We start from the raw sequence: 10,717 nt of genomic DNA, 5'->3' as shown, positions 1-10,717 counted from the left end.
TTCAAGTATCCCATTCTTTGTTCTTGGTTTCTAGTCCTTTTATCTCTTGAATACCTTAAACACTTATTTTGTAGTCTTCTTCTGATTTTTCTATTAGCTCAGGTTCTTATAGAGTGTTAATTCTCCCAATGAATGTGTGTACTAACTTTCCTCATCACAAATGTTACTAGTATAGTTGGTTATTTTTTCTATTATGAGTTCATTTCCAGTTGAAGATTTTTTTTTGCTCTGGGAGTCCTGAGCATTCTGTGTTTTTGAACTATTGGTACAAAGCAATTTGATATTTGTTTCACCTCACTGCTATTTTTCAACCTAATGAATCATATACAAAGCTACTGATATTTATTCGGATTCTACATCTGTGCATGACTCAGGCTCTTTGTTTTTCCAATAAGGCTTTTCTTCCCACTCAGCTTTAGGCCAAGACAAACTTTCTTGTCACTCATCTAGCAGCCTTTCCAATGTTTTAAAGGCATCTCAGTTCCAGTATCTCAGCTAACAACCAAAGATCTACTTTGCTGTCCTAACATGGGCATTTACAATCCCCATTGCAAACTAAGATTTTCGGATGTATCAGATTACAAGACTTCATACTGGCTGTGAATTTTCTCTTCCTTTCTGATGACTTAAGATTTCTCTTTCAATTAAAAAAAAATCAGCCATTTATTTGTGTGTGTGAGTGTATGTGCATGCATGTGTGCACAGAATTATCTGCAGGCTGTGTTCCATTTTGTCTAGCATTTCCAACTATTTTTAATAATAGGGATTCCAGGTCGGTCTGCACTTTTGATAGAAGTAGGAGGTTAGATTCTTCTTGAACACAGAGAAATTTAGACTACATAACATATTCTTTTTTGTGAAACTTTTTTAAAAAATATGTTTTTATTGATTTTTTAGAGAGGAAGGGAGAGAGAGAGCTAGAAACATCAATGTGAGAGAGAAACATCGATGGGCTGCCTCCTGTATACCCCCAACTGGGAATCGATCCCACAAGCCAGGCATGTGTCCTGATCAGGAATCGAACTGGGACCTCTCAGTCCATGGCACAATGCTCAGTCCACTGAGCCACATTAGCGGGGCTTGTGAAACTTTTTGTGTTTCTCTCATAGTGCTAAGAAAACATGTAAGCAAGCAGATTCTCAACCATGTGCTTATTAATTAATGACCATCTAGACCCATAGATCCATCTCTAAATCCGGTTCTCAGCTAAGAAAGGCTCAAATAAAGTTTCTTAATAAGTAAATGTTTTAAAAGGTTGTTTATATTGTAACAATAGATTGATCATACATTATAATAGCTATTCATCTTACGAAGACATTTTAAACAGAAGACTTAGGTCAGTAAAGATAAAATAAGTAAACCAATAAGAAGTGTTTCCAACACATCGTTATTTTCCAGGAGAATAAATGGTTTGGGTTGAATGACATTTGTAGGTAAGAGACAGACAAGATCTTCCGCTGCTGTCACTAATAATGCATCCACTTCATTAAAATAAAAGTAAAGGGGGATTTTTAAAATTATAATGTTCCCAATTGTGTTTATAATGTGAAGACTCCCAAGACTACTGATCTAATGTTAAATTCCTTTCTTTTCAAATCATAAAACATTAGTGCCCCTGTGCCAAGCACTGCTAGAACACAAGGGCATTGTCCTTGATCAAAGAATGGCCCCATCATAGATACAAACATGTAAATAAATGATTAAAGTCTATTCTGATAGATGTTACATTAGAGTCATGTGATCAAGAGTCAAAGGATCCTAGAGGAGGAGGGTGATTCTGTGGAAGACCTCACTTGAACGTCATGTTTAATCTACAGTGTGAGGCTAAGTGAAGGACCAGAACAATGCAGTACCATTTAGCTTAGAGTATGAAGCAGAGAGTGGTAGAAAAGATAGGCTGGGGACATGTCATTGAAGACCTTGAATTCCGTGCTAAACACGTCAGATTTTATCCTGGAAATGGTGGAAAGCTATTGTAAAATTTTAGGCAGGGGAATGATGTGGATACATATCATTTTAAGTAGATGATACATTGGAGGGTCCTGATCTAAGAATAAGGAGACCAGTTAGGAGGTGATTTTAACATTCTGGGCAAGGACGTTCCCAGTCCGATGGAGACTTATAGCAATAAGATGAAGGTGGCAGAAAGTGAAAAACATTTAAGAAGTAAAATCATAAGAGCTTGGAGACTGATAAGATATAGTCAAGAATGCAAGGGAACAAGAGAAATTTCAAGTGACTCCCTGGCTGTGGTGTCAGTGACACAGTGGGTCCTGGTGCCATTAATTTAGTGTAGAAGACAAAGAAGCAGATATGGAGAAACTAATGAGCTTTTTTTTTTTTTTTTTAATCCTCATCCGAGGACATTTTTCCATTTTTTGTACAGAGTGGGAGGGAGAGAAAGGAAGAGAGAGAGAGGGAAACATCGATGTGAAAGGGACACATCGAGTGGCTACCACCCACACGACCAACCAGGGCCGGGGACAAACTGCAACCGAGGTACATGCCCTTAGCAGGAACAGAACCCGGGTCTCTCCAGACCTGCAGGCCGACGCTCTAACCGCTGAGCCAAACCGGCCAGGGCACTAATGAGCTTTAAGTGCTCAGGGGAACCCAGATACACCTTAGTGCTCAGGAGAGAAGGTGGGCTAGAGAATGAGACTTTGGCATCATTAGTATGCAGATCATGGTTAACAGCACAGAGAAGCTGAGTGTGTCTGAGAGCAAGCGCAGTACAGGTGCCTGGGGAGCTAGATTCCGGAAAGCATCAGTTTTGAGAGCAAATCAACGACGACATGAAAGGGAACTTGAAATTATAAAAGAGTGGGATGAGAATCCTATAAGACACAAAGAAAGAATCTCAGTAAGAAAATGTGAGTGTGTTATATTTCTAATGTAAGTCTCATTTAAGCACTTCTAAGATAAATCTATTCACTATCTTCACTTTTTATAAGAACTCCTGAGGGATAGCAGGGACTCTATTTGGAAATATACGTTTTTCTGTTTGTTTGTTTTTAACATATTTTTATTGTTTTTTATTTATTTATTTTTTTTAGAGAGAGAGAAACATTGATGAGGAGAACATCAATGGGCCGCCTCCTGCACGCCCCCTACTGGGGATCGAGCCCACAACCTGGACATGTGCCCTGACCACGAATTGAACCAGGACCTCTCAGTCCATGGGACGATGCTCTCAATCCACTGAACCACACCGGCCAAGCTGGAAATATACATTTTAAAAATAAAGAAAACCAAAATTCTCTGGTGCAGATCTAGAAAAAAATGAGAGTTTCATCATGTAGCTCATTTTCTTAGCCAGCAGGATGCCACCATTATTGTTAACAGTTATTACTAATAGAAGAGTTAAAAAGCTATTCTTAAATAGAAAGACATCCCTTTACCCTTCAAGTAACTAACTAAAAATCCCTGCTATTACGCAAATTGAAAACCAGGAGGGAAATTTTAATTAAAAATATTTATAGCAAGTGGAGCACCAGCTGCTAGTTTCTCTCGCTACTTGTGAATGTTTTGCAGCTGGCCATAATTCTATCCTTTCAATCAGCTTAACCAATAATAACAGCTGTTCATTAGGCAAGGTACATTTTATTAGCACTAGTAAAAAAGTTTTTCATATAAATGATTTTTAAGGGAACCACAGTTTGATTTGATGGTTCATTGTCTAAAGAATTTTTGTTTCTTTAAATTAGGGGAAAAGTTCTTTGACCTCAGTGTGTCTCCATCTTCTGTAAGGTTCAAACATTTCTACAAATTTCCTAATCTATTCATTTAAAACTATAAGAACATTTAAACCACATTAAACAAAGCTAAGAAAAACATAACAGGAAGGGGGATTGGGAGGAGCTAAAGAGTGTATACAAGGATGAATTTGATGCAATATTTATGGTGTTTCATAAGATGAGCTATTAGCAATCTTGTTCATGAATGCAAAACACCACTGAGTCAGGACCCGATCACAGCCTTTTGTTTGTTCCTTTGCTTATTTGTTTACTAAGTTGCCAGTGTTTTCTGTTCTAGCTAATGAAAAACAGAAAAGTCTAACAAGAATTCAAAGAAATGGACTGAAGTTGCTTAAACCAATGACACACATGACGACAAGGAATTTAGCAAATTTATGACCTGTTGAGAGGAAACTGTTGATTCATTTCAAAGGGGCCCACAGTAGAGCCTGCTGCCTAGAGCTGCTCTGGTGATGGCAACACTATCCTGTTATATATTCTCATGTGGACTGAAACAGATCAGATTAGCATGACTTAATAAGGGACGGGAAAATTCATTCTTCAAGAAAAATACATAAAATGGGTAAATAATATATAAAATAACAGATTCTAGTAGAGTTCATGGTCTGGCTGTCAGGGGCAACAGCAAGAAGAAGCTGAGATGAAACTGTTTTTATAAATAGATCAAAGGTAGCCATACATGGGACATGCTCAAGATTTTCAACAGTTCAGAATTCCTTTGGTAGACTCCTTCCTTATTTATTTATTTTTCTTAATACACACCTTAGAATATTTTTCCATTTTTGTTCAGATATAGTAGGAAGGAGAGCAAGGAAGAGAGAGAGAGAGAACCATCGACGTGAGAGGGATACACTGACTGGTTGCCTCCTGCACGACCCTGACCGGGGCCCAGGCAATCAAGGTACATGCCCTTGGCCGGAATCAAACCCATGATTCATTGGTCCACGGGCCGACCACTAAGCCAAACCAGCCAGGGCTGGTAAACTCCTTTCTAAAAATATTTCCAGGTTTCACTTTTTAGAAATTATTATTTGTGGAATTAAACTAGATACCAGAAGTCAACCTAATCCCTTGTTATATTCCCCAAATGTCTTATAAGTTACTTTATTTTTACTTGAAGCATTTATTGAATTATAATTTTTAAAATGACACCAAATATCAGTAAAAATTATTTTTCTGACTTACATGTCCCTTTTAGTAAAAATAAATAAATAAAAAACAGTGAAGGATATTTTAAAATAGCTTCCTTTTTCTTCATAGCTAAATGAGATGCTTCTTATGTATCAACAATCCTTTTTTAAAATAAAACAAAACCGACTCTGACATTACATAGACTAAAAGAGTCAACCAGAAGCAAGAAGCTGGAAACCAAACAACCCAAGTGTGAATCACAGACTTATAACGGCTGCTCTTTTACCTCCACGAAGACCCAGCTCAAGTTTTGAGGTGGTCAGTTGCAAAATTATGATTTAATGTGTAGCCAAGGGTCTGTCTCTTTACCAGTCTTTGTTTGAAGGGAAAGGAAAGGGATTTGCTCCATTTTCTATTTACAAATCAAATGAAGGGGCTCTAGATGAGGTTCTTCCTGTTCTCATTTTCTTCTGAAATGTTGACGCCTCTTTTTGAGTTGCTGCGCTAAATTTACACGGCAGGCGTAAAAATAGCCAGTGAGCCAAATGTACTTCTAAGTGGGCCAGAAACTTCATTTTAAAATAGATGCAAGTTGGCAGCAAATAAGAATGAAGCCAGGGCAATTTATAAAGGAGAAGAGCATATGATATTTTTTTAAAGATGAAAGTGGAAAAACAAAATTAAGGGTAATAAGACAGGGAGAACTTGTAACAGTGGGATGATTTTGTTATTTCATTTATATGCTTGGAATCACTGACTTGTTTGAAGCAATTTGACTTTATTTTTAGTGCCAAGGAAAAAATACAAATATAGAGCTTCGTGATGGCAATTTAACAAGCAGAAATAATAACAGAATTCTTTGTTCTATTACATTTCACTGGACACCCCATTAAGACTACTTACTGACCGCTATGTAATGCTTGTTTTTATAAAGGACATGCTCATGATTTTCTGATCAGATAAGGACAAAATAATTAAAGTCTGCAAAGTACCTGGGTTTTCCTTGCTCTAATTCCATATATACCAGGGGGAGGGGTTATCAATTAAAGATGCCTTCTCAATCTGCTATGAAAAATTTACATGTTGGGGGATGTGAAATGGAGGTGGAGTGAATGGAAGCTACACACACGATCTCCCAGGACCAAACGGGAATTACAACTAAAATAAAGACAAATCCTTGGAAAAGAGCAACAGAAAAGCACCAGGACAGGACCATATAACCAGGGACACTGGTAGGATTTGTGGAGACACAAGAGGGTAGCAGGCTGGGAGCCCACAGGCAGCAGCAGTTTTAGCTGTGAGCAGCACCCTTGGGAAATAAAGACCAGGCCCACTCCACAGCGCAGAGAGCCTAGACAGAGCACCAAAATAGCCACAGCCACTCACCTGGGGCTCCCACAGAGGGAGGGCAGACTGGGCTGGAACTCTGTAGGGACACCCAGGATTTGGAGGGCACTCAGAGTTTTTGCTGAGTTGTGGCCACAAAAGACAGTGGCCAGTGTGCTCCTTCCCAGAGCTGTGGAGAAAAGCAGTAGCCCCACATTAAAAGATTCAGCCTTTCCCAGATGAGGCAAAGAAATGCAAATTGAGGCTCATTAACAACCAGCATCTATCCCACCTTCTGGAAATCCTTTCATGCAGAACACCAGGGCTACATTCCAAGGCACTGAGAAACTGAGACTATAAGCTTCCAGGAAAAAGCTAGAAGATAACTGAACCTTTCCTGGGCTTGCAAATCTACCCAGGAAAGTAAGACTTGACAGTGGTGTTTAACGTGGGCCCGCCCAGGCCCATCCAAACCTGGTATAGGGAGCCACAAACAGGAGAACACCAACACCCACAGGGAAAATTTGGCAAGCTCCAAAACCCACTGAGATAGCCAAAATGATGAAACAAAGAAACAAATCCCAAATGAAAGAACAAGAGAACTCTATCGAAGATGAGATGACTGAAATGCAGCTAAGCAAATTATCAGAGGTAGTATTCAGAGTCATAATCTCGAGGAAGCTCAACAGCATGAGTAAAGACATCAGCACCATGAGTAAAAATATAGAAACATTGAAAATCAACCAAGTGGAAATGAAGAATGACATAGCAGAAATAAAGAACACATTGGAAGGACTAACCAGCAGAGTAGAGGAAGCTGAGGACCGGATCAGACAGGGTAGAAAAAATCAGCGAATAAGAAAACCAAAAGGAAAAAACAATTAAAAAACAAGAAGGCACCTTAAGAGAACTGTGGGACAACTGGAAACGTAATAACATTCACATCATAGGAGTCCCTGAAGAGGAAGAAAATGGGCAAGTGTTAGAGAATATATTTGAAGAAATAGTGACAGAAAACTTTCCTAACTTGGTGAAGAAACAAGGCATTCAAGTTCAAGAAGCACAGAGAGCCCCAAGTAAGAAGAACACAAACAGGCCCACACCAAGACACATAGTAATTAAAATGCCAAAAATTAAAGACAAAGAGAGAATCCCAAAGGCAGCAAGAGATAAGCAACAGGTTACCTATGAAGAAAACCCATAAGGCTGTCAGCTGACTTCTCAACAGAAACACTACAGGCCAGAAGGGAGTGGCATGAAGTAATCAAGGTCATCCAAAACATGGATCTGAATCCAAGACTACTCTATCCAGCAAGGCTATCATTCAAAATAGAAGGTCAAATAAAGAGCTTCCCAGCCAAATAAAAAGGCAAAGGGAATATATTAACACCAAACCAGCACTGCAAGATATGCTAAAATGACTGCTGTAATTAGTAGAAGAAATAGGAAGAAAAATAGAACCACACTAAACAAAAATGGCAATAAATAAGTACATATCAATTATCACCTTAAATGTGAATGGTTTCAATGCTCTGATAAAAAGACATAGAGTAGCTTGCTGGATAAGAAAGCATGACTCACATATATGTTGTTTACAAGAGACCTGCCTCACAACAAAAGACTCACATAGGTTGAAAGTGAAGGGATGAAAAAAAATCTTTCAAGCAAATGGAAAAGAAAAAAAAAAGCTGGGATAGCAATACTCATATCTGATCAAATAGATTTCAAAATGAAGACCATAACTAGAGACAAAGAAGGCCACTACATAAAATTGAAAGGATCTATTATTCAACAGGAAGATATAACCTTGATAAACATATATACACCCAAATAGGAGCACCAACATATATTAAAAATCTTCTGGAGGAATTCAAAGGAGAAATCAACAGCAATACAATCAGGGTAGGGGACTTCAGCACCCCGCTGACATCACTGGATAGATCATCTAGACAAAAAATTAACAAGGAAACACAGACTCTAAATGAAGCATTAGATCAAATGGATTTAATAGATATCTACAGAAAATTACACCCCCAAACTGCAGAATTCACATTCCTCTCAAGTGCACATGAGACAGTTTCAAAAATAGACCACATGTTAGGGCACAAACTAAGTCTCTACAAGTTCAAGAATATTGAAATCATATCAAGCATCTGCTCAGATAACAATGGCATGAAACTAGAAATCAATTGCAACAAGAACATGCAAAGACATTTCAACACATGGAGGCTAAATAGCATGTTATTAAACAATGAATGGGTTACCATGGAGATCAAGGAAGAAATTAAAAACTTCCTGAAAGCCAATCAAAATGAACACACAACACAATATCTATGGGATGCAGCGAAAGCAGTTTTGAGAGGGAAGTTCATAGCACTACAAGAAACAAGAAAAATTTCTAATAGATTATCTAACCTCACAATTTAAAGAATTATAAAGCAAACAAAAAGAAAACCTCAGAGCAAGTAGAAGGAAGGAAATGGTAAAGATCAGAGCAGAAATAAATGACATTGAGACCAAAAAAAAAAAAAAAAAACAATTCAAAGAATCAATGAAACAAAGAGCTGGTTCTTTGAAAAGATAAACAAGATTGATGATTGATGGACCCTTAGCTAGACTCACCAAGAAACAAAAAGAGAGAACCCAAATACACAAAATCAGAAATGAAAGGGAGAAATAATAACTGACACCACAGAAATACAAAGGATCGTTAACAAATATTGTGAACAATTATACGGCAACAAATTCGACAATCTAAGCGAAATGGACAAATTTCTAGAAACACACAGTCTTCCAAAACTGGATCGGGAAGAGACAGAAAACTTGAACAGACCAATAACAACTAAGGAAATTGAAGATGTAATCAAGACTCTCTCAGCAAACAAAAGCCCAGGCCTGGATGGCTTCACGGGGGAATTTTATTGAACATTCAAAGAAGAACTAATACTCATTCTCCTTAAACTATTTCAAAAAATTCAAAACGAAGGAAGACTTCCAAACTCGTTTTATGAAGCCAGCATAACTCTAATTCCAAAACCAGAAAAAGACACAACAAAGAAAGAAAACTCCAGGCCAATATCCCTGATGAATATAGACACCAAAATCCTGAACAAAATACTAGCAAATCTAATCCAGCAATACATCAAAAAAATTATTCAGCGTGACCAAGTGGGATTCATCCCAGGATGCAAGGCTGGTACAATATTTGCAAATCAATAATGGTGATATATCACATAAACAAAATGAAAGATAAAAATCATCTGATCATATCAATAGACGCTGAAAAAGCATTCAACAAAATCCAGCATCCATTTCTGATAAAAACGCTCAGCAATGTGGGAATAGAGGGATCATATCTTGACATAATAAAGGCCATATATGAAAGACCTACAGCCAACATCATACTCAATGGGCAGAAACTAAAATCATTTCCCTTAAGAACAGGAATAAGGCAAAGATGCCCACTCTTGCCACTCTTATTTAACATAGTACTGGAAGTCTTAGCCACAGCAATGAGTCATGAAGAAGAAATAAAAGAGATCCAAATTGGAAAGGAGGAAGTGAAACTGTCATTATTTGCAGATGACATGATACTATATGTAGAAAAGTCCAAAGACTCCATCAAAAATTTACTAGACTTAATAAATGAATTTGGCAAAGTAGCAGGATACAAAATTAATGTCAAGAAATTGACGGCATTCTTATATACCAATGATGAAGTCACAGAAAGAGAAACTAAAGAAACAATCCCATTTACCATCGCAGCAAAATATTAGGACACCTAGGAATAAACTTAACCAAAGAAATAAAGGACCTATTCACAGAAAACTACAGGTCATTGAAAAAAGAAAAAGAGGAAGATATAAAAAAGTGGAAGCATATACCCTGTTCATGGATTGGGAGAATTAACATCATTAAAATGTCCATACTACCCAAAGCAATCTATAGATTCAATGCAATCCCCATCAAAATACCAATAACATACTTCACAGAACTGGAACAAATACTTCAAAAGTTCATAAGGAACCAAAAAAACCCTGAATAGTCACAGCAATCTTGAAAAAGAAGAACAAAGTAGGAGGGATCACATTACCAGATTTCAGTTTATACTACAAAGCCACTGTAATCAAAACAGCATGGTATTGGCACAAGAACAGGCAGATAGATCAATGGAACAAAATAGAGACCCAGAAATGGACCCAAGGCAATATGCTCAATTAATATTTGACAAAGGGGGCAAGAGCATACAGTGGAGTAAGGACAGCCTCTTTAATAAATGGTGTTGGGAAAATTGGACAGTTACATGCAAAAAAATGAAACTAGACCATCAACTTACACCATACACAAGAATAAACTCAAAATGGATAAAAGACTTAAATGTGACTCATGAATCCATAAAAATTCTAGAAGAAAATGTAGGCAACGAAATTTCAGACATCATACGGAGCAGACTTTTCACTGATACATCACCTAAGGCAACAGAAACAGAGGAGAAAAATGAA

The sequence above is a fragment of the Molossus molossus genome, unplaced genomic scaffold, assembly GCF_014108415.1.
Source record: "Molossus molossus isolate mMolMol1 unplaced genomic scaffold, mMolMol1.p scaffold_m16_p_10, whole genome shotgun sequence".
NCBI lineage: Eukaryota > Metazoa > Chordata > Mammalia > Chiroptera > Molossidae > Molossus > Molossus molossus.
This window is presented reverse-complemented; position numbering follows the sequence as displayed.